The sequence below is a fragment of the Helianthus annuus genome, chromosome 7 (assembly GCF_002127325.2).
Source record: "Helianthus annuus cultivar XRQ/B chromosome 7, HanXRQr2.0-SUNRISE, whole genome shotgun sequence".
NCBI lineage: Eukaryota > Viridiplantae > Streptophyta > Magnoliopsida > Asterales > Asteraceae > Helianthus > Helianthus annuus.
In genome coordinates, this window is record NC_035439.2 from 139586547 (window position 1) to 139606960 (window position 20414).

Consider the following 20414-nt stretch of genomic DNA (forward strand, 5'->3'; position numbering starts at 1 on the left):
ATTGTTGCCAACTACGTCACGGTAATCCCCCAACGGGCCCACCGGTGATACACGTGGAAATCGGGGTGTGACAGGTTGGTATCAGAGCCAACATTGAGTGAATTAAACACTATCCTAATGTGTTTAATCTCAGTGACACATTTGCACATACTTGAGTCTAGACAAGAACATAGGACAAATTCGAATTGTTATTCCAGTTTGTCTTTTTATTGTTATTGTGATTTTTAATAGTTTTGAAAGCAGGAAATATGCCACCTGTAATTTTCCGAGGAAGAGGAAGAGGAAGAAGAGGCAGAGGAGAGATCATTACTCACAATGATCACGAAGCTGGACCTTCGAATACGCGAGCTCCTTCAACCACAAGGAGTGAAGAACCACAAAGACGGAGAAACCTTTTCGAACCTGCGAGACATTCCACCTCGCACAGCTCAACACCATCGTACCGTCACTCGTTCGGGCCAGATTCCGAAAATGATCCCAATAACCCTCAACCCTCCTACATACCTCTGCAGCGTTCGGTATCGCACCGTGCTTTTGACGACCCACTCCTTACTTCAGAGGCCAGTTTAACCCAGCAGATTACATTCAGGAACCTGCAGGCTTTGTCCCGTTAGGACCACAGGATCACTTCTCAGAAGACCATATGGATGAGGACACTGATCCAATCGAACCTGCTCGTGGTACGCCCACACATCCTATCGAGATCTCAGATGGATCTTCTTTCCATGGCACACCTTATCAAGGGCCAGATAGCTTTCAAGCGCTGTTCAACCAGCACGAGTGGTACTTCACACCCTCCCATCAGACATCGCAACACGAGCAGCAACAACAACAAGATCCCTCCGAGGACCCACGCTTCGTGGCAGTTACGCCACCACCTCCTCCATCGGTTCAACCAGTAATGCCTGATCCGCCGAGGCGTAGGAGATCGGGTGCTCGTATGTCCACCCGAGGAGGGGAATTTCATTTCAGCACCCCTCGCCACTCGAGTGCTAGCCACTATCCGTCAGTACCTGAAGAAGGACCTTTAAGTCCAGTACAGGAGGCGAACTCCGCACCAGTTGCACCATCTTCGCCACCATTTGGGTATGACCACCCAATACCTGCATACACGGGTCCAACGGCATACAACCCGTTCGAACCGTCGTCGCACGCACATTACAATTACAACTATGAGCGCGACCCATATGTGGTACCGGCTAGGTATAATGCCCGCTATCCCGACGGAGCTTTTGGAAACATGGGGATACCGGACTACTCGGCTCATGGGTATCCAGCGCCTCCTAGACCTCCAGTTCCGCAACCGGCGCCACAACCACGTTTTTCTCCCCCCGAACAAGAAGAAATCCTCCACCGCTTAACTCGTGTGGAACGGGATTTCGAGGAAGAGCGAAAGAACAACAGGGGATTCCTTAAGGGACTAGCGAACCTGTTGAAGGGCAAGAAGAAGAAACGCGACCATTAGTCCTTATATATGTTCTAATGTAATGTCTATTTTAAATCAAGTCCCTGCGTGGACATTTATCGTATTTTAGTCCCTACGTGGACTTATCTTGTATTAGTCCCTGCGTGGACTTGTCTTTTATTAACCTCTATGTAGGTATGTACTTGTTTAAAAAGTCCCGTTTAGGGCAGTGTGTAATCTTAATTGAAGTTATGGAATGTTATATTATAAATTGCATTTTCGTTATTATATATGAAATAAATCAAAATCATTCCTTTTAATTTAATCTGCCTAAATAAAGAATCTTAAGAGTGAAACCTAGCCAGGTGTCTTTTAGACCCGGCCAAAATGGTAAGACCTAATTAAAAGATTCAGATTCCCTGTTAACCTCTGTAAACATGTTAACAATCATGGCAGATGTGATTCGTTAAAATCGCACACGTCATTCTTATACAAGAATCCTTTAAAGGATTCCAAAGCCCAAATTAATGATTTGTAAATCATGGGTTAAATCATCAATAAAGGTGATCGCTTGTTAAACATCCATTAGCGATGTAGTGCCTACGGGCCAACCTTATTAAACATCCATTAGAGATGTAGTGCCTATGGGCCATAATTATTGTCATATAAGACAAAAGACAGTGGCGGTCTATGACTCCCTGTTTGAAAGGGGTAAAAGAACTACGGTTCAAACCTTCATACCTTGATTCTCTGTAATCTCGGCTAATATTATAATAACGTCCTCGTGACTAGGCTTTTATGCCACTAGCAATATTATTTGTAATTAGGATAAGTATGTTCAAATCCTAAATAAAAAGTGAGTAACAAATTAACCAGATATGGTCTTTGTTACCATGGTTAAAGAATTGCCATAAAAGACAATTCAATAATAAACTCCTAAATAAAATTTTCGTTATCTTCTGTAACAGATTCTAGTTACCATGGCGGATCCTAATGGAGAAAATAGTCATACGAGTGAAGACGATTATGATAACGCCCAAGTACATTTAACGGGCGCTCAATTAAAAGCTCTTGTCGACAACGCTGTTCAGGCAGCTCTAGATCGACAATATACCGAATCTCGGAGCAGAACCGTATCCAAACCACTCTCCAAGCCGAAAACACACTCAAAATCCCACAGCAAACCACTGTCCAAGCCCAAGAAGGACGACGATAATCACTCGTCCAATGGAAACAGTGTTCGTCGTGAAAGGGAGTATACTGATGCATCCCGTGCCAGGGGCTGCACCTACAAGTACTTTGTGTCTTGTAAACCCCGAGACTTCACGGGGGAGAAAGGCGTCGTAGACTGTATGACGTGGCTGGATGAGATGGACACCGTGGTGGACATCAGTGGCTGTGCGGAAAGGGACGTGGTAAAGTTTGTGTCGTAATCGTTTAAGGGCGAGGCAGTGGCTTGGTGGAAGGCGTTGGTTCAGGCCTCGGGAAAGGTTGTGCTATACAGCATGACATGGGAGGAATTCATTTCTCTCATCAAAGAAAATTACTGCCCTCAACATGAGGTGGAAAAGATAGAATCCGACTTTGTATCACTGGTAATGACAAACCTTGACTGCCAAGCTTACCTGACGAGCTTCAACACGATGTCTCGGTTGGTTCCATATCTGGTAACCCCGGAACCAAAGAGAATCGCTCGTTTCATCGGTGGGTTAGCCCCCGAGATTAAGGCAAACGTGAAGACCTCTCGGCCAACGACCTTCAGATCTGTGACCGACTTATCCTTGTCCCTCACTCAGGATGCGGTCCGGCAACGGTCGCTGAGAAACAAAGAGGCCGAGAAGAGGAAGCGTGAGGACGATACCTCACGAAGGTCGGGCAAGAAACACCGTGGGAACGGTGATGGCAAGAGAGGGTCAGAGTCGAGGAAAGATGGGCAGCAATCTGGAGAGAAGCCCAAGTGCAAAAACTGCCAGAAGTATCACTTTGGGAAGTGTAGGCTTGGGTCAAACTCCCAGTCCCAGTCGAAGTCGTATACTTGTGGACTGTGCAAGTCCAAGGACCACAAGACTGTGGACTGCAAGAAGATAAAAGATGCGACCTGCTATAACTGCAATGAGAAGGGGCACATTAAAAGCAACTGCCCCAAATACGCCAAGAAGCCTGAAGAAACCAAGAAGAACAATGCTAGAGTCTTCAAGATGGATGTGAAGGAAGCTGATAAGACGATAACGTAATCACAGGTACTTTTCTCGTAAATAATATCTTTGCAAGAGTACTTTTCGATTCAGGCGCTGATAAGTCCTTCGTAGACCAATTTTGCAAATTGCTGAATATGCCTGTCAAAACCTTAAATGTGAAATACGAGGTAGAGCTAGCAGACGGCACAGTAGAAACCGTCTCCACTATACTAGATGGATGTGTGATATCCATTAAGAACCACTCTTTTCCACTATCTCTACTTCCCTTTAAACTGGCTGGTTTTGACATAGTTCTGGGCATGGACTGGTTATCCCACAACCAGGCCCAGATCGTCTGCAACAGAAAACATATAGTGCTAAAGACTCCGACTGGTGAATCGCTTACCATTCGAGGAGATACGCAGTATGGATTGCCCGAGAACGTAACAATGCTCAAGGCTTCAAGATGTTTAAAAAGAGGCTGTGTCATCTACATGGCACAGGTGATTATTGAAGAGCCTAAACCAAAGATAGGAGACATTCCCGTCATTTCGGAGTATCCAGAAGTTTTCCCCGAAGATCTACCTGGTTTGCCGCCAGATAGGCAAGTGGAATTCAGAATCGATATCATCCCTGGAGCCGCTCCTATTGCTAGGGCACCTTACAGGCTAGCACCAACCGAAATGAAGGAGTTGAGGACACAGCTGGATGAACTGTTAGCGAAAGGTTTCATCAAGCCTAGTTCTTCTCCCTGGGGAGCACCTGTCCTGTTTGTTAAGAAAAAGGACGGATCAATGCGTCTGTGCATCGATTATCGCGAACTTAATAAGGTCACGATAAAGAATAGATATCCCTTGCCGAGGATCGATGATTTGTTCGATCAGTTGCAAGGGGCTAGTTATTTCTCGAAGATCGATTTGAGGTCGGGCTACCATCAGCTGAAAGTCAGAGATGAAGACGTACATAAAACAGCATTTAGGACTCGTTACGGTCACTACGAGTTCCTAGTGATGCCTTTTGGGCTAACAAATGCACCGGCTGCGTTCATGGATCTCATGAATCGCGTCTGCAAGCCGTACTTAGACAAATTCGTCATCGTATTCATCGACGACATTCTTATCTACTCAAAGAACAAAGCTGACCATGAGAAACACCTTCGTTGTATTCTCAAACTACTGCATCACGAGAAACTATATGCCAAATTCTCTAAATGCGAATTCTGGCTTCGAGAAGTCCAATTTCTTGGGCATGTCGTCAGCAAGCGTGGTATCCAGGTGGATCCCGCTAAGGTAGAGGCGGTCATGAATTGGCAAGAGCCAAAGACGCCTACAAAGATCCGTAGTTTCCTGGGGTTAGCAGGATACTACAGAAGATTCATTGAAAATTTCTCAAGGATTGCTGCGCCCTTAACTTCTCTAACCAAGAAGAAGATAAAATTTGCTTGGGGGCCTAAGCAGCAAGAATCCTTTGATATTCTGAAGCAAAGGCTGAGCAACGCTCCTGTGCTGACACTATCGGAAAGTACCGAGGAGTTCGTAGTTTACTGCGACGCGTCACACACTGGCATGGGGTGTGTGCTCATGCAAAAAGGCAAGGTTATTGCCTATGCTTCGAGACAGTTAAAGGTGCACGAAAAGAATTACACCACCCATGACTTGGAGTTGGGTGCCGTTGTGTTCGCGCTAAAACTGTGGAGGCATTATCTGTACGGAATCAAGTTTGTGATCTATTCAGATCACAAGAGCCTTCAACATCTGTTTAATCAGAAGGAGTTGAACATGAGGCGACGCCTTTGGATGGAAACTTTAAATGATTATGATTGTGAGATCAGATATCATCCCGGCAAGGTGAATGTAGTCGCTGATGCCCTGAGTAGAAAGGAAAGGGTGAAACCCATCCGAATCAATGCCAAGAGCATTGAAGTCAAGAATAATTTGATTGAAAGGATATTAGCTGCACAGCGAGAGGCTGTGTTGGAAGCTAATTATCCTAAGGAAAAGTTAGGAGTAATTGAGGAGCAGTTAACTATTCACAAAGATGGAATTTTGCGATTAAATGGGCGAATATGGGTTCCTATTTATGGAGGACTACGAGATGTTATCCTCCAGGAAGCCCATAGTTCCAAATATTCTGTCCATCCTGGAGCAGATAAAATGTATCAGGATCTAAAGGCAAATTATTGGTGGATAGGCTTGAAAAAGTCTGTAGCCGCTTATGTAGCCAAATGCTTGACTTGTGCGCAAGTCAAGGCTAAGCATCAAAAGCCGTCTGGCTTGCTACAACAGCCTGAACTTCCTGAATGGAAGTGGGAATGCATAACTATGGATTTTATTACCAAGTTACCCAAGACAAAGAAAGGAAACGACACAATATGGGTTATAGTCGATAGACTGACTAAGTCAGCTCATTTCTTACCCATCAAGGAGACTTATAGCTCCGACACATTAGCCCAGTTATACGTTGATAAGATTGTAGCCTTACATGGCATACCTGTGTCTATTATCTCTGATCGAGATACTAGATACACGTCTGATTTCTGGAAAAGCTTCCAGCAATCTTTGGGCACACGTTTGAATTTTAGTACGGCTTACCATCCTCAGACAGACGGTCAGAGTGAGCGTACTATTCAAACGTTGGAAGACATGCTGCGGGCATGTGCTATCGATTTGGGTGGTAGTTGGGATAAGAACCTACCACTAATCGAATTCTCCTACAACAATAGCTACCATACCAGCATAAAGGCTGCGCCTTTCGAGGCATTATACGGTAGAAAGTGTAGATCGCCTGTTTGTTGGGCGGAAGTTGGAGAGGTCCAATTATCAGGACCAGAGATAGTCTTCGAAACAACGGACAAGATTGTCCAGATTCGAGAGCGTCTCAAAACTGCCCGTGATAGGCAGAAAAGTTACGCCGATCCAAAACGTAAGGATTTTCACTTCGAAGTGGGTGAAAAGGTATTACTTAAAGTATCACCCTGGAAGGGGGTGATGCGTTTCGGTAAGAAAGGCAAGCTAAGCCCGAGATACATAGGACCTTTTGAGGTTATCGAACGTGTCGGGTCAGTTGCCTATAAGTTGAACTTACCAGAAGAGCTCAATGGAATTCACAATGTGTTCCACATCTGCAATCTAAAGAAGTGCTTCGCTGATGAATCATTGGTGATCCCACACACAGATGTACATATAGATGAGAGCTTGAAGTTTGTGGAGAAGCCTTTGTCGATTGAAGACCGACAGGTGAAAAAGCTTCGAAGAAAGCGTGTACCTATAGTTAAGGTTAAATGGGATGCCCGGAGAGGTCCCGAATTCACATGGGAAGTTGAATCCACGATGAAAGAGAAATACCCTTATTTGTTTGAGTAAATCTCGGGTCGAGATTTATTTTAAGGGGGTGAGGATGTAACACCTCGAAATTTTGTGTCCAATAATGTGTTAACACGTGTCATTAGTTACCCGTGGCATTAGATTTGAAATAAAGGACTAAAGTTGACAAACCTTGAAAGTATGTAAATTCGAGGGTTATAAATGCCAACAAAGGGTAAATATACTGTATAGTAAACCTAAAACGATGCTCGTACCTTCAAACGAATAAATCATGGATCGTACGGAAGCGAAACGCGGAAGAAAGTGAGAGATTACAAGCTGCAGGGGTTAACTGTGTCAACATGTTTAATTATACCTCTGAGTGACCCTTTGACGAACCCGAGGCTTTGTAACAGTAAAATACGCTCACTATAATGTACTATATAAATTTCGTGAAGTTCCGTTTAAAACGAGAAAGTTATGATCAAATTTGTACGAAAGGGGTTAAAAGCGTCAACAATGAAAGTTAAGGCTTTTCGGATAATAATTAAACTAACCGGGGGCTTAACAGTACGGGTAAAAGGCACGAGGCCCTAATTGTAAATTAACCGAGGGCCAAATCGCAAAGTTACCCCTTCAAACCCGAAAGGTCAGGTTATTAATTACAAAGATTCGGTTAATCATTACAAAAGATTTTAAAAATCTTTGAAAACATCCCTTACGGACCGCAAAGGTCCTGCCTTACGGACCGTAAGGGGGTGAAAGGGTAAAACTTGTTCCGCCAAAGGCTTACGGACCGCAAGGCCCAAGCCATACGGTCCGTAAGCGATGCCCAGCGACAGAAAGTTGGTTGTTGGCTGTTTAAAACGGTAGAACATTAATGTATGGGTTTCCCAGAGGTATGGGCGACCCCTAATCACTCCCTAGCACTATAGGACACATGTTGATGATCAAGGAGCATGGGTAGGCTTGTTTGTCAATAATCTAGGGCCTTAGGAGCACTATATAAAGGCCTCATTGCACAACAATGTTCCTCACACCTTCACTTGCTCTTCTGATCATCTCTGGAACTCCAAAGCAGAACCAATCCATTCCTAGTCGTGCATAGGACCTTGGTAAGCTTCCTTAACCATTCTTAGTTGAGTTCTTGCTTAGTTTAGCTTAAAAGTCAATCCGTCGTAATTAACGATTGACTTTGCGATAAATCACGAATGGTCCAGTGATTTGTCGAATCAAAGATAGTTACATGTTGGTATTTATGTGGGTAATAAACCCCTAAAAGGGTTCCCTCTGATCACCACTCTAACTAGTTCAAGTAACGAGTCAAACATGCTTAGAAAAAGTCAACAGAAAGCCATTTTGCGATTTTACATATAATCTGTAATGTAGATGGTATGCAACCTGTTTGAACACTCATAAAACATGATAATAAGTGTATTAACACGTCTAAGCTTGTTTGATCCGGCCATTTGCTATATTGACCCGGTTCGGAGCCGAATATCGCAAAAGTTTGACTTTTGCTTTGACTTCAGTTCTGACCCGTTAAAATTCGATTTAGATATGCCTTAGGACTCTCTTAGGACCAGGTTACATGATGGTATATGTCACGACCCCCGACCCACCCTGGACGGAATCGGGTGCCGTGAACAGTCCCGTGGTACCGGTGATTATTTTTGAAAAATATTGCAGCGGAATTTTCATCAGGACCGTGAGTTAGGAAAAATATCATAGTTTAGAAAACACCGGATTTGATTTAAATAGATGGGATAACTCCCTATTTTTAAATGGTAGATTTAATAAAGATAAATTTTATTTTATAAAACAATATTTCTTTAATAAGCCATTTCTTGATGCCTTTCAGTGCCGTATCCAGCCTTATGATAATTACCTGAAACATGTTTGAAAAAGGTTTTGTCAGCGGGAATGCTGAGTGAATTCATTCCATTTTTATACAAATATATTGTTATACCTTACAGTATTACGGTTTTATATTTATTTGCATTTACCTTACTCAATCAGTATTTTGTCACATAATAGCCATTCCAATATAACAGCAATAATATCACTCATTGGTTTACTTTCATCCAATAGTGAATTAATCAAATAACTATACTTTACTGTTATTCAATTTATCTATCATTAGGCAATTCCTGTGACTGGGTCATATCACTGTTGATCATTCTTTCAACTAGTGACTCTGATCATATCACTTGTTTATAACACTGTTGATCATTCTTTCAACTAAGGTCTTTGGTCATATCGCTGTTGATCATTCTTTCAACTAGCGATTCTATTCATGGCACTGTTGATCATTCTTTCCACTAGTGCTTCTGGTCATTATCACTGTTGATCATTCTTTCAACTAGTGACTCTAATTATAACACTGTTGATCATTCTTTCAACTAGTGTCTTTGGACATATCACTGCTGATCATTCTTTCAGCTAGTGACTTTGGACATAATGATGTCTTATTACTTGGTCAAATATATTATTTCTAGCACCAAATCATGCAATTCAGAATAATGACATTTTATGTCAATTATTATAACTTATCAAAACATGTTAATTCACTAATTGTAATAATATGATATAATAACTTGACTACAAATAGAATACAGTATACTTGACTTTGTTATGGTATCTGCCATTTAGATTTATATATAATAATTATGGTTATGCTAACTTTCTGGGTAATAGCAATGAGAATCAAATAATGTATAATACCTCCCATACCAGTAGTTATTATAAAATATAATAACTTAATCACTGTAAGTATAACTGGTAACTATTTAGGATTTTAGAAAGCATTTTGTAATATAATTGTTTCACAAAAAGGTGATAAAACTTTGATAAAAGAGTATAGACTCACAAACGGTGAGAAAAGAGAAATGAACTCACATTGCAGATTTCTACGGGCAAAGTTTAGTCTACAGATATCCTTGATATACTGCTGATTCAATTTGGGCAGAGTCTAGTTTACTGATTAGCCTAATTCACACAAACGGGTTTGTAACTAATACAGCAATTACGACAATTCACGAGATTAAACCTTCACAACGATTAATCAGTGCAATACTCGATAATTCAATCGGATTCACAACGAATAACAGAGCATAGTCCGAATTCGAACAGCACTCTAATATTCAAGTCGAAATCACGACGAATAATCAAAGTACAAGCTCAATTGAGCAGCACCTGGACTATCGTTGGATAGTTACAATCGATCGGACGTTGAATCGTAATAGCGATCGAGTTATTACCCTGATTGCGGCAGCGTTTTGAGGTTTGTGTGTGTTAATTGTGGTAAACAGAGCATAACTCCGTGTATAATTCGACTTTTAACGTCGATTTTGTGCCAGAATTCAAGTCCCAACCTCTACTATTTATACACGAAATTTGACCCTGTCGCGTAGCGCGAGGGGTACCCCCCATGGGCGTCGCGCTACGCGAGGGGTAACCTAGTTTCTATAGGTAGCCACGTCCCTAACTAGGCTTGCTGAGTTGATGAAATTGTAAAATTCAAAACGGCCAGCAAGTTATTTAGATAATCGTAACTAGGGTTTTGCCCCCCCTGAGTTTTAGGGGCCTTGATCCTGATTCTGATTGTTCTAGAAATTTTGGGGTTAGTGCAGAATTACTTGGGTGTTTTAATTAGGTTTTCCTATTGAATAAAATAATACAATAAATGATAGTTTTGACGAGGGTTGTTACAGTATAAACCTCTGTGACCGGTTCGTTGTTTGTCCGAGTCTTTTGCGCATTTCCGTTAATTGCTTAAAAGTTGACCGTAACGCCCTTATCAAAATAAAACGAGTATTTCGGACATGTGAAGGGACCATAACCTTGCTTACTAAATTCTAAGCATGTCCCTAAAATTTCATGTCAATCCGAGGTCCAGAATAGGAGTTATGCTAAACAGCGCAAATTGCGAAACTTTAGTAATTAAATAGCGCAATTAGCATAACGCCTATCTAAACCCGGATTTCGACACCAACCCTTTTACTCACTGATGTAAAATAATATTTTGGGATTTTTAAAGATTTTTAATTATTTTTAACCTGCTCATAACATGCGGTTATGGCAACGGTTCGGTAAATACCGAATATGCCCTTTTCGGCCATAACTCGAGTTCTACAAGGTCTTTTGACCCGATTCCAGTTGCTACTGATTTTAAATAATAAATAAAGTATTTTAGACTTTATAAACTGTTTGGGAAACTCAGATTTCCTGTAGAACTCTAAAACCTCTTTTAAAAGTCTTTGAAATGACCGAAAAACCCCTACGGGGCGTATAATGAACTTAAACTCGTTACGGGCATTATGGAAGGTATCCTACTGATACCACAACCTATTTAAAGTATATTGACTTAGGAACACAGCGTAGGACTCTTACGGTTACCCGTTGCGCCTATTGCGCGCACGGTTCGGCTTATGTAACTAGTTTACATAAACTAGCCGATACGGGTCAAACCATCTTATTTTGACCCCAAAATCCAGAGTGTGAATATTAAACCCATATAAAACAAGCCTTCAAACTTGTTGGGTCAGAATCACATTCCATTCCCGGTTTTCGCCTTTCACGCGATTAAACCGTATCTATCCTTTGAAACTGGCCGGTCTGGGCTACGGCTAATATAAAGACCCGTTAGGATTCTAATAGGTTATTTTAAAACCTTCGTTCCAGAATAGGAGCCCAGTAAAAGATATCTGTGATTTAATCAATTAAGAACTATACTTGCAAAGGTAAATACTTTTAACTTATTTTCCGTTATACGGGCTTGGGGTACGGTATCTAAAATACCGCTTGGTCGGGCAATTGACCCCAACTCATTTGTGGTTGGGTATTATCAATGTGAACCGTTTAAAAACTTGTTTTGTTGGCTTAACGCCTTTGGGGGCTTAATAACCATGTCCCGGATATCCTTGGCATCATTTTACGAAATGACCACGACCTCGACATCCGGGTGTAGGCGTACACCCGGCATTGTGTCTATATTAATTAAAGGTGTAGCCGTTGGTTTACCCACCTCGGTTTTACGCTATGTGGTGTGTCTATTAAACTTTAACCCGGCACGACCCGGGCGACCGAACGCATAGCAAGCATGTAATTCCTTACAAGATTTAATTATAAATTATCCCAAGTTATAAAAGAGTTTGTGCCTTGTGCATTCAAATCAATTTTAATAAACATTTTACAAAAGTGTCGGTTGAATGTATTTACCAGTGTAAACTGACGTATTTTTCCCAAAAAAGATTAAATGCAGGTACTAAACGTAATCGGCTGGCTATAGCTCCTTAGCATCTTAAAGAGTCTCGCAAGCTTTTGATGCCTTGTCTGTTGAACAATACTTTTTATTATTTGATTCCCCTGTGGATACCATTCGACTAATTGTGATACATTCGATATTACAATCAATGGTTGAATTATATTTATCTTTATGCTTCCGCTGTGCATTCATATAATTGTGTGGTTTGACTATATTGTTGCCAACTACGTCACGGTAATCCCCCAACGGGCCCACCGGTGATACATGTGGAAATCGGGGTGTGACAGTTGGCACCAACAGAAATGAAGGAATTGAGGACACAACTAGATGATTTGCTAGCCAAAGGTTTTATTAGACCTAGTTCGTCTCCTTGGGGAGCGCCAATCCTGTTTGTCAAGAAGAAGGATGGATCAATGCGTCTATGCATCGATTACCGTGAGCTTAATAAGGTCACTATCAAGAATAGGTATCCTTTGCCCAGGATCAACAATCTGTTCGATCAATTACAATGGGCAAGCTACTTCTCTAAGATCGATTTGAGGTCAGGCTATCATCAATTGAAGTTTAAAGATGAGGATGTACACAAGACTGCATTTAGGACTCGCTATGGTCATTACGAGTTCTTGGTGATGCATTTTGGGCTCACTAATGCACCTGCCGCATTCATGGATCTCATGAATCGCGTCTGCAAGCCCTATCTAGATAAATTCGTCATCGTTTTCATCGATGACATTCTCATTTACTCGAAGATTCAAGCCGACCATGAGAAGCATCTCCGTTGCATTCTTAAACTGCTTCAACAGGAAAAGCTCTATGCCAAGTTTTCAAAGTGTGAATTCTGGCTTCGTGAGGTCCAATTCCTTGGACATGTTGTTAGTGAGCGTGGTATCCAAGTAGATCCTGACGGGTGGTCCATTGGACAACCCTTTATGATGATTAAAACACAAGTTTATCCCTCATTTAATTGCGTAATTATCTTGAATTAGATAACGACGGTTGCTTATGTTTCAGGTGCGGTTTGGCGGCTTAAAGTGGATAAAATGCAGCTTTGGAGGGTTGGAAGATAAACGGGTCGTGTGCGGAACAAAAAAAGAAACAAGGCACATGTTTCAGGGGTCCACCGTAAATTACGGTGGCCACCGTAATTTACGGTGGCCCTGAAACTCAGATAATTCCCATCGTAACTCAGACAGTTCCTACCGTAACACTTTGAACATCACCGTAAATTATGGTGATACCGTAATTTACGTTGGAGGCTGCGACAGAGCCGTAACTGCCATCATTAAGTCAGTTTTATGGTGTCTTTTCACCTATTCTCATCATTGGACGATTTGGGAACTTGCTAGGGGCGAATTTGGTTGTTCTTACTTGGTTCTAAACAATTTCTAACATTCGGTTTGTGATTTTGATTCGTATGAACATTAATCCTTTTGTTATGATGTTTGTTCAAGCCATGAGTGGCTAAACTTTTGGTGACTATCCTAGATGTAATGTTTACTTTTGAAACACTATGTTTGTGCTTGAATTTCTAGAACAATGACTTTGAATGTTTGTTTAAGTTATTATGGTGTTTGAATGTTTGTTTGTAAGGTGTTGAATTTTGTTCGATCAAAATCTAAAACCATATGTTCTTGGTGTCGTTGGCAATCGAGATATCATGGGAGGGATTAGGGTTGGATAATTGCCAATTGATCATCGGGTAATAACCTCGCATTTTATAATCCGAGTACTTAGTTCCCTTTTATCACAAATAGATAATCAAACACGAATCATGTCTATGTGATTCTTTCTAGTTGGGCATAAACATTAGTGTGGATTAAAACCTGAAGTCTAGGATGGTCGCTTGTTCCTAATTTGTTTACAAACTATAATCTTTGATTTGCAATTTACTTAGTTAAGATTAGTTCCAAAATCCAAAACAACCAACTCTTAAATTTTAATTTCTGCATTTTAGTTTAATTTTAGTTTAAGTGCAAAGCTATAAAATCACACATTTTCCACATACTCCCTGAGTTCGATACCCACTTACCGCTAGCTATTAGTTGTATTTGGATTAAATTTGCGTGTACCTACGACTGCACGTCAAATTTTGGCGTCGTTGCCGGGGAGTAGTGCGTAACGTGTGTTAGTTTAATAGTTTTGTTTTGTTATTTTCGGGTTTACGCTGGTTGTGTTTAGTGTGCAGGTACTTCAGGTGTATGCATACTAGGGGCTCTCACAGGTCATCACCGCTATCGTTTGATCCAGAAATTGAAAGAATGCTAAGGCAAAACAGAGTTTTAGTACGAGAAAACAAGATTATTGGTTCACCCACTTCACCCATCACACCGAGAAACATCATGGCTGATTCACAAATTCCACATACAACGGGTCAAACGACCTCATCCTTTATACCTACTTCCACCCAACCATCACCAAACACCACGTTACCTAATACCACTGTCGAATTCACACCAACCAATGTTACTCAACCGATCACTACCCAAGTCGAACCCGCCATTACCTTTAACTCTTCTACCACAATCCCACCATTACCCCACTTCTTTCCCCCAACTACGGGTCAATCATCATCTAACTTCACAATTGCACCAAATTCAACTATTGTGCATGCTATGCCCTCTTTTAAACCACAACACCAATCGGGTTTTCAGTACTCGACTCTCCCATTTGGGCAATCTTTGGGAATTCAAGGAGATGGGTATGATGAAGGATATGAGGAGTTTGAAGGTTTTGATGAAGACGGGTATGCTTATGGGGGTGATGGAAATCAAGGAGAATTCGGATACATGCAAGGTCAAATGCAAGTAACGCCAAGTGTTGGTGGAGTACAACAACAACAAGAACTCATACCACAACACATTCGGCCAAGACCACAAGGGCCACAAATGCAACGCCCTACACCATTGCAACAAGTTCGACCGCAACACGTACAACCACAATTCCAAAGACCAATTCAACGCCCACAGATGCCACAACAACAATTTCAACAACCAATTGCACCACAAGGGCATGTACCAAGGCCAATGGGTCCTATTCCTCCAAGGGGTAGGTTCGGTGTACCAAGGAGGCATCTTAGAGAAAATGTGAGGGGCATTGAAGTGCATTTTAGGCCGGTAATCACTCATAATCCTTCACCAGTAGTCATTCCTCACAATGATCAAGGGAGGACATTTGAAGTGAGGACTAACTCATTGCAAAGCTTGCCAAAATATAAGGGTTTAGCAACGGAGGAGCCTTACTTTCATTTGGAGGCTTATGACTCGATTTGCAACACTCTTGGGAGTCAAGGATTCTCAGCAGATGATATTAAATTGGTACTATTCCAATTTTCTTTGGAAGACAAGGCGAAAAAGTGGTTCTACACATTACCTTCAGTATCTATATATACATGGGGGGAAATGCAACAAACCTTTTTGGATGAATTTTACACTGCTCAAAAGACGAATGATGCTAGAAAAGGCTTGAGGAGTTTCCAACAACAACATGGTGAAATGTTTCATGAGGCTTTTGAGCGTTTCAATATGATGATCAAAAATTGCCCTAACCATGGAATTGAATTGTGGGAATTAGTGAATGCCTTTCACGAGGGGTTGAGTGCTGAAGATGCTCGTGATTTAATGTCTATCACCGGTGGGACTTTTGGTACAAATTACAAGAATGATGATTGGGAGTTTTTGGAGAGCATGGCAACTACATCAAAAAGAAAAGCTCAAGCATCGAGGAGAGCACGACCGGCCATTGCCCGACCTCAAGTGCACGCAATAGATGACGGTAATGTTCAAACCACTAATCAAATTTATGATGTTTGTGCATTGTGTAATGAAATAGGTCATGCGGCTGAAAATTGCCAAGGAATGGTGGAAGGGCAATATGAAGAAGTTCATGCCGTTCAAGGTCAAGGAGGGGGTGGTAGAAATTATAACAACATGAATTCTAATACTTACCACCCGGGTTGAGGAACCACCCAAATTTTCAGTACGGGAACCCCTCAAATCAATCTAACCCGAATTTTCAAGGTAGCCAAGGTAACTTTGGTTCGCATCAACCTTATAACAATCAAAGTGGGTATAGAGGTGGAAACAATCAAGGCTATCAAAGGCAGTGCCAAACGGGTCAAGAACAAGGGGGTCGTCGGGTGGAAATGAAATGATGGATATGTTGAAGAGTATGCAAGCGGAAATGCAAAAGAGAAACCAACTTGACGAAGTCCGAATGCAAAAAGATGAAGTTCGTGACAAGACCATCCAATCACTAACAACCCAAATGGGTCAATTGGCAACCGATGTGGCGGAATTGAAGAAGGGAAAAGGTCAACTTCCTAGCGACACCAAGGTAAACCCTTCACATGGTTCGTCACGAGGTAATGTTAATATTAATCATGTTAGTGTCTTGAGAAGTGGAAAAGAGTTTAAAGCCAATTTGTCACCTGAATTGGTTGAGGGGGTGGTTGAGGATATCACGGGTATTGAAAGTGATGAGGAAGTTTCACCGGTAAAATCAAAAGAATCAAATGTTAACAAACCGGGCGTGGGTGAAAATGAAAAAAATGAAAAAGTTGAGGGTGAACCGAGTCAAGTCCCGTTTCCATCGGCTTTACTTGACCCGGGAAAGAAAAATTTTATTGCACCAAGAGGTCCCCAAAAAGAAGAGTCGTGGGATATGTTTAAACAAGTTAAAATTAACCTCCCACTCCTTAATGCAATAAAACAAGTACCCGCCTATGCCAAATTTTTAAAAGAGTTATGTACACAAAAAAGGCAAAACAAGAAGAAAGTGCCTAAGCGGGTGGACTTAACCGGGCAAGTGAGTGCGGTTTTGAATGGGGAGCTTCCTCCTAAACTCCAAGATCCGGGTACGCCATTAATTAACATTCAAGTGGGTAATTTTCAAATGGCAAAGGCGTTACTAGATCTTGGAGCCAGGGTTAGCATTTTACCGGGGGGTTTATATGACAAATATGATTTTGGTCCGTTAGCAAGGGTAGATACAACGGTTGTTTTAGCCGATTTGTCTCATAAGTTACTCCGAGGGATGGTTCAAAACGTAATTGTTAAAATTGATGAGTTTTATTACCTGGTCGACTTTCTAGTCTTGGACTACTCGTCCGCGGACCCAAAACAACAACAAAACATAATTTTGGGTCGGCCATTTTTGAGCACCGCACATGCTATTATCGATTGTAGATTCGGTACAACCGATATGACTTTTGGAAATCGAAAAATGCGTTTGAATGTTTTTACTAACAATTCTAATGCTAATGGTATTGATGAGTGTTTCATGGCAGATATAGTTGAAGGATGCAACCCGCATGAGTATGAGGAGGATGGTATGGACATTTGTTTGTGTGATTTTTCTGAACAGGTTCATGCTTATGCGCTACGGGTTGAAGAAGAGAATCAAGATGTTATGGCCTTGAGGGAAGGTCGGCCGCCATGGACTCACCAATTTGAAAATTTGCCGACGGAGATCAATTCGGGGACTAAACCGTCACTGGAAGAGCCGCCAAGGTTGGCGCTCAAAGACTTGCCGAGCCACTTGAAATATGCGTTTTTAGGGGAAAATGACACTTTGCCGGTCATTATTGCCTCTAATTTGGAGTTAGCACAAGAGCAAGCCTTATTGGAGGTTTTGAAAGACAACAAGGGAGCTATAGGATGGACGATTGCCGATCTTAAAGGAATTAGTCCATCAATCGTCATGCACAAGATCATTACCACCGAAGATGCAAAGCCGACACGAGAAGCTCAAAGGCGATTGAATCCGAACCTACGGGAGGTAGTTAAAAAGGAGGTAATTGGATGCGGGAATTATCTATCCGATTTCGGATAGTGCTTGGGTGAGTCCCACCCAAGTTGTGCCTAAGAAGGCCGGCATTCAAGTAGTCAAAGACGAAAATGGTGAACAAATTGCCACCCGACCGGTTACCGGGTGGCGTGTATGTATTGACTACCGAAAATTGAATGCCGCCACTTCTAAGGACCATTTCCCGTTACCTTTTATTGACCAAATCATTGAAAAATTGTCGGGTCAAAAATATTACTGCTTTTTGGATGGGTATTCAGGTTACAATCAAATCGCAATACACCCGGATGACCAACACAAGACCACCTTCACTTGTCCATATGGCACCTTCGCCTTTCGGCGAATGCCATTTGGCTTGTGTAATGCTCCGGCCACTTTCCAACGATGTATGATAAGTATCTTCTCGGACATGGTTGGGGAGTCGCTTGAAGTGTTTATGGATGACTTTTCAATCTTTGGCACTAGTTTTGAATCTTGTCTCAACGAATTACAAAAAGTTTTAAAAAGGTGCGTTGAGAAAAATTTATTGCTAAGTTGGGAGAAAAGTCATTTCATGGTGCAAGAGGGCATTGTGTTGGGTCACGTAATTTCTGAAAGGGGGATGGAGGTGGATAAGGCAAAAATACGGGTAATAGCATCTTTGCCACCTCCGAAAAATGTTAAGGGTGTAAAGTCATTCTTGGGGCACGCTGGTTTTTATAGACGTTTCATAAAAGGTTTTAGTGTCATTACCAAACCTTTGTGCAACTTGTTATTAAAAGATGTCCCATTTGAGTTTACTAATGAGTGTATGCAAGCTTTCACTGTTTTGAAGGAACATTTGGTCAAAGCTCCCATTTTGCAACCGCCGGATTGGTCAAAGCCGTTCGAGATCATGTGTGATGCAAGGGACACTACTATTGGTGCAGTTTTGGGTCAACGGGTTGACAAGAAACCGGTGGTGATTTACTATGCAAGCAAAACGTTATCTGAAGCGCAACTGAATTACACCACAACCGAGAAGGAATTACTAGCGGTGGTGTATGCTTTAGATAAGTTTCGCTCGTATATTTGGGGGAGCAAGGTGGTGGTATATTCAGACCATAGTGCGGTCCGTTACTTGATGGAGAAAAAGGACGCGAAGCCTCGTTTAATTCGGTGGGTGTTGTTGTTGCAGGAATTTGATTTAGAAATCCGAGACAAGAAGGGAAGTGAGAATGTAGTGGCAGATCACTTGTCTCGGATTCCGGTTGAAGGGATTGACGATGTTAGTGAAATAAACGAAAGTTTTCCCGATGAGCAACTCCTAGCCGTGTCCACCTTTGTTGCACCGTGGTACGCTCATTACGTAAATTATTTGGCCACGGGTGCCATCCCAAGTCATTGGACCAAGAAGCGACGACAACAATTTATGGTCCAAGTGAAGCAATACATTTGGGATGAACCGGATCTCTTCAAGATTGGACCGGATCAAGTCATTAGGAGGTGTGTGCCCGAAACAGAAGTATTGGAAATTTTGACCTATGCTCATTCATCCGCATGTGGGGGTCATTTTAGCGGGCACAAAACGGGTTACCGGGTTCTTTCATGTGGGTTTTATTGGCCCACCATTTTCAAGGATGCATGTGAGTTCGCGAGAAATTGCATCAATTGCCAAAAGATGGGAAGCATATCGAAAAGGGATGAGATGCCATTACAACCAATTTTTGTTGTAGAGATATTTGATGTTTGGGGCATTGACTTTATGGGGCCCTTTCCGAACTCGAACGGCTTTCTATACATTTTGGTGGCGGTTGATTATGTCTCTAAGTGGATTGAAGCTATTGCAACAAGAACAAAAGACCACTCGGTTGGTTGTAAATTCGTTCAATCCAACATTTTCGCTCGTTTTGGCATTCCAAGAGTTATCATAAGTGATGGTGGTTCGCATTTCAAAAACTTTAATTTCAGTAAATTGTTGAAGAGGTATAGTGTGAATCACCGGATCGCCACACCCTACCATCCGCAAACGAGTGGACAAGTCGAAGTGTCCAACCGTCAAATCAAGGAGATTCTCATGAAGACGGTAAGAACGGATAAGAAGGATTGGTCGGGTAAATTGGATGATACGTTATGGGCATACCGAACGGCCTTCAAGACTCCGATTGGCACAACACCTTACCGGATGGTGTATGGAAAGGGTTGTCACTTGCCAATGGAGTTAGCGCATCGGGCTTATTGGGCGATCACTACGGTTAACGCGGATTACAACGAAGCGGGGAAGATGAGGAAGTTACAATTGTGTGAAATTGAGGAGCTTAGAGATGAGGCTTATGAATGTGCATCGGCTTATAAAGACAAGCTCAAGAAAGTACACGATGCGAAGCTAAGGAAGAAAACCTTTGAAGTGGGTCAAAAGTTTGGTTATATAATTCAAGACTCAAGATGTTCGCGGGTAAGCTTAAAAGCAAATGGATGGGCCCATATGTTGTTCGGCGGGTTGG

The 20414-nt window shown here is 41.9% G+C and overlaps 1 non-coding gene and 1 pseudogene across 1 annotated transcript; one reads left to right on the forward strand and one right to left on the reverse strand.

The window, feature by feature from the left end:
• Positions 1 to 15597: 15597 nt before the first annotated feature.
• LOC118480658 lies at positions 15598 to 15703 on the reverse strand. Its single transcript, XR_004863638.1, has one exon. It is a non-coding gene; the product is annotated as a small nucleolar RNA R71 (small nucleolar RNA).
• Positions 15704 to 16299: 596 nt separating this feature from the next.
• Positions 16300 to 19844, forward strand: LOC118480290 (annotated as a pseudogene).
• The last annotated feature ends 570 nt before the right edge of the window (positions 19845 to 20414 follow it).